This window comes from Triturus cristatus, chromosome 4_1, assembly GCF_964204655.1.
Source record: "Triturus cristatus chromosome 4_1, aTriCri1.1, whole genome shotgun sequence".
NCBI classification, from domain to species: Eukaryota; Metazoa; Chordata; class Amphibia; order Caudata; family Salamandridae; genus Triturus; species Triturus cristatus.
Genome location: NC_140585.1, coordinates 148,907,154 through 148,912,101, shown reverse-complemented (window position 1 = coordinate 148,912,101; position 4,948 = coordinate 148,907,154). Strand labels below are relative to the sequence as shown.

The 4,948-nt window shown below is 47.7% G+C and overlaps 1 non-coding gene across 1 annotated transcript; it reads right to left on the bottom strand.

Moving 5' to 3' along the window:
• Positions 1-2,016: 2,016 nt before the first annotated feature.
• Positions 2,017-2,088, bottom strand: TRNAQ-UUG (transfer RNA glutamine (anticodon UUG)). The gene has a single exon. It is a non-coding gene; the product is annotated as a tRNA-Gln (tRNA).
• Between the last annotated feature and the right edge of the window lie 2,860 nt (positions 2,089-4,948).

The following is a 4,948-nucleotide window of genomic DNA, read 5'->3' as shown; positions in this document are numbered from 1 at the left end:
AAGATTTGCAATGAGGGAGCCCTTCTTGAAGATTTCAGGGACAAGTCCAGTATGAATAAAAATGACTTGTAGAGAGTGGAAGACTTCTCTGAGGAATATATATGTATCAGTCTCTTGATTGTTGGTGATGTTGTGATTACATCCTGTGCCTAGCAGGAGTGGCTCGAGGCATGTAAAAGAGGCGGGGTGAGGAGGCAGAACGACAGAGAAAAAAAAAAAGAATAACTTACCTGCCGCCCTCCAGCATTCCGCTCTTCTGCTCCTCTTCTAGCGGGCACAGGATCCCAGACTGCCCTGCAGCCAATCCTGGAGCTGCTCTCATGCATGACAGCAGCTTCAGGATTGGCCTGAGTGCCATGAATTTGCTCTCCCAGGCAGACTGGGAGCCGGGCCTGCTCTCTCCAACTCGGCAACGAAGCTTCAGTGTGCATGGAGGTCTGGCTATCCTGATTCGGCAGGTCAAACCATCATGAGCACTGATAACAGTACCCATCACTCCCCCTCCAGTGACTGTCATCCCCCCTGACCCCGCCCCCTAGACTCGGCACACAGGGGCATATCAGCAAGGGCTGACGATAATTATCGCTAAGCACGCTTAGCACGTGGATAATTATTGCTGGATTCTGAATTCTATCGCCGAGCTAGCGTGCTATCAGCAACGCTTATCTCCAAAGTGATAGAATTCCATGGCAAGCTGTCAAATGTGCGATTTTCGCCGGAAATCCCGCGATAATCACACAACGTTTGGCGATAGGTTGATGATAGGGCAGGGCAGACTTAGCTATCATATCCACCTTCCATTGGATATAATGGCTAAGTCAGATGAAAAGCTGGAGTAAGAAAAGTAGAGATAAGCGCGGTTAGCGCTACTTTTCTTATCGCTCTGCAGGTTAGCGTGAGGCTAGATAATTGGAGTAATGTTGGTTAGCGACATTTCTCACATTATTTCTGGGAGGAACGCCCACTTCGGCGAGACCTTGCTAATAGTGCGATACAATTATCGCCGCTTTCCGGCCAAAAAACGGCCACTAAAGCAGCGATAATTGTCTTGATGATATGCCCCATAGTCACTTATCGTATTATAGAAGGGGACGCACAAGCATCTGCGCTCCCTTCTATAATATAAAAGTGCCCAGGGGCGGGGCGCGCAAAGCGGGCGCAAACGGCCGTTGAGCCCCCGGGGCACCTTCTGTGATACGGCCCCTGGTCCTGTAGCACGTCTGATAGGTTTGCTGTGCTGGCCTGCTGTGAGCCCCTGATGCTGGGTGAGAGCAGCATCCTTGCAGTGGGTGTGACCTTCCTCCACAGCCTCACATCTGAGTGAATACCAGAATCTGGCCCAAGAAGCTGATCTGATGGCGACGCAGACCTGGGTCTGGGGAGCCATCGACTGGAAGAGGAGCGGTATTCACACATCACATGAGGAGTCTACTAACCCCAGTAGAAGTAGGGGACCCCAAAATTGAACCCATGATATCATGGGGTGCAGCCCTGTAGGAAGCGATGAGGCTGCCTGGGAGGGTGGAGACAGAAATAGAAGAGGGACTCGTGAAGAGGGTCATTGTGACATATTCCATGCCAGACATTACATTCACTGCTCTGGAGAGATCCTGATAATAAATTGTAGGTGTTCTAAGTTTAAATGTGTTGAATAACAACAGATGCAAGTTAGGTAGAAGGTGTGTCTTCATTATTCATTCAAATACCCTCGTCCCCGGAGAGGAGACTGTCATATGCGACTCATACGTCAGAAATGTTGAAGTGGGTCAGACACAGTGTGCACCCCTTGTACCATCGCGTGCCCTTCCACCCACACCTCAACAAAGCGTCAAGGAAGCAATTCCCCACTGCTGCAGGGCAGGGTGGAGACAACACCCAAAGCAAGATGGGACTAGTTATCTGAAAAGAATCATGTTCAAAAACATAATAAAACAAGTAAGACCAGACATGCTTAAAGTAGACCCCCTGCATTTGTTAGCCACTGTGCCCTCTTCAAATGGGCATTGATATAAAATCTGGTCCCACCGAGATTTGAACTCGGATCGCTGGATTCAAAGTCCAGAGTGCTAACCATTACACCATGGAACCACGTTCGAGGTCATCAAAATACCTCACAGAGGACGGGACTGATTCCTACATTCTTTTCTATGATTTGGTACATTTCGTTTTGAACCGTCACCTGTCCCCAGACCCCGTCTGTAACTCATACTCTGCTGAGTGTCACAGGAGCCACAGACACTCCTCACATCCCGTTCCAAAATGCTTTATAACTTTTCTCTGTTGCTCTCTCTGCTGACAACAAACACTGAGCCAGGGGGGCTGGGGGCAGAATGATTTACATCCTGGCCACCATGAATCTGGTGGTTTTAAACGTTTCCCCATGAAAAGACAGGTGCGTCACATGCAGGGCTTTAAGTGGGATGAAAAAACTGGGGGGTCTCTCAATGGGGCGTGGCCAATGTAATTAAGGGCGTGGCTTAAAAGCACATACGCTTCAAATCTATGTGTAGCACAGTGCGCCGCCCAACTTGTATTTTGTGGTATCTGTCATTGCATCCAGATATGAGATACAACAAGTAACATCATACCTACAACAAGTCAGGACAATTGGCTTTGTCAATGGTTGTTAGTTACAAAAGATAAATAAGCAGAAACTATGGCTGGTATATAATATTGAAAAAGCTTCTACTTAAAGTCCTGATGACAGCACCACAATGTTGCTGCTCTTGCGTTTCAAAAAGAGAAGGGAAATCCAGAAAGAAAATGACTCTTTAAAGGATTTCTCTTCCCTTACAATCATCACCTGGCATGACGTCATGCCGTAAATTCTCCACTGGAGACAAGTGAGCAGCGTTCATGGATGTGCCTGCTGTCACTGCAGCCCGCAAAAAAACGGACCACCTGAGCCTGGGCACAAAACAGAGCCCTATAGAAACCCGTATGGAGGCCCTCTTTAAAAAACTGCCGGTGCTCAGCACCGGTGAGACCCGGCCCACTTAAAGCCCTGGTCACCTGCAAGGGCAGCTTTCATTGGTGCAGCAGGTGGAGTGGCAAGAGCGAAAGTAATATTTATAGTTTCATATGAAAACCAGAACTACTGTTAGATGTGCAGCCTTGACCCAGAGGGGGTCACACGAAGCGCCTGTTGTCTCAGCCTCAAGGGGGCAGGAACAGAGCAGACCTCAGAGTCCAGCAGAGAAGTGTCCTCGGTTCAAGCTGCCCATCAGCAGCAGTGACTGTCCCTCCTTCTCTCTCCAGGAATCAGTGCACAGGGCAATGCCTGGGAGGGTCGCAGAGGGAGATTCAAAACTGACAGACTTTTACTATTTCTTCCATGGGAGGAGAGGACTTTTAAGAGGAAGAAAGAACAAATAATTCATTTTAGGAGAACAAATGTAGGCCCAGATATACAATGATTTTTCGTTGGGTTTACATTACTTTTTTAATGGAGACCCGACACAAAATCCAGGTTAGTATTCAGAAACCAATGCAAATGGCAATTTGCGTTGTTTGTAATTAAAAGGAAGGCAGCTCAGTGCAATTTGTAGTCTGCATTATTTTGCAGCAAGGAGACGTTCCATGGGTGGCAAATGGGCTTAAATCCATTACTACAAAGATTTCTAGACACGGGTTAGTGCCAAAACTCTGCTCCTCCCTCAGGCTGGTGTAAAGAAGAGAAATATTTTTATTTTTCCTCATTTTCTGTTTTACTTTTTGTGTATAGGTTGGATTCTGCACGACACATATGCAAAGAGTAAATAGCCTTTCAGAATGTTTTTTTTACAGGAAGTGGAACCTTCATGTACAAAAATTATGCTGACCATAACACAAACACCCTTGTAACATGGTGCAAGGGTATGTGTTTTGGCGCATGTCTTCAGTATTATGGCGCAAGGGTGCCTAAGTTGGCGCATGTCTTCAGTATTATGGCGCAAGGGTGCCTAAGTTGGCGCATGTCTTCAGTATTATGGCGCAAGGGTGCCTAAGTTGGCGCATGTCTTCAGTATTGTGGCGTATGGGTGCCTATGTTGCCGCATGTCTTCAGTATTATGGCGCAAGGGTGCCTAAGTTGGCGCATGTCTTCAGTATTATGGCGCATGGGTGCCTATGTTGGCGCATGGCTTCAGTATTATGGCTCAAGGGTGCCTAAGTTGGCGCATGTCTTCAGTATTATGGCGCAAGGGTGCCTAAGTTGGCGCATGTCTTCAGTATTATGGCTCATGGGTGCCTATGTTGGGCATGGCTTCAGTATTATGGCTCAAGGGTGCCTAAGTTGGCGCATGTCTTCAGGGAGAGAGCAGAACTGTGCCATTTCTTTGTTGATGTGACTTAGTTCTACTCTCTCCAGTTGACGCAACTTTGCCTGCTTCCCTGCATTGCATCAAGACTTTCTAAATCTGGGCACTGGTCAGTGGTGGCCGGCACGGATCAGGGTGGCAGGGAGAATGTAAAAAAAAAAAAACATACCTTATCCCCGCCGCGTCTCTCCAGCCTCTCCTCTGCATCAGGACTCGTCCGGAATAGGAATCCGAAGGCACCCAGGCTCCCCTGACCAATCACAATGCTGCACTGCAAACCCCTCCTCCCCTGCCCTGCTCTGAGAGCAGAGCCGGCCTCCCCAGCGACAAAGCAGCAGCAACAAATAAAATGATGACATTCAGTTATTATCATTTTATTTTTCCTTTAGTTACGCTGCTTAAAAAGCAGTGGGGCGACGCTCCTCCACCTTAGCGGAGGAGCCGCCACTGTCTCTGGTGTCATGCAAGAGTTTGTCATCCAGTTGAGAAGTTCTCTCTGCCTTCTGGGATTTGTAGTCCTTTTTTTTTATTATCAAAATCAGGAAGAAAAAAGCCTGGACTCGATGAACTACTGACACATGGATCTAGGAACCTTGAGAGCTCCTGCAAACAGGGCTGCCACGTTTACATTTTTATCATATGTCAAATGT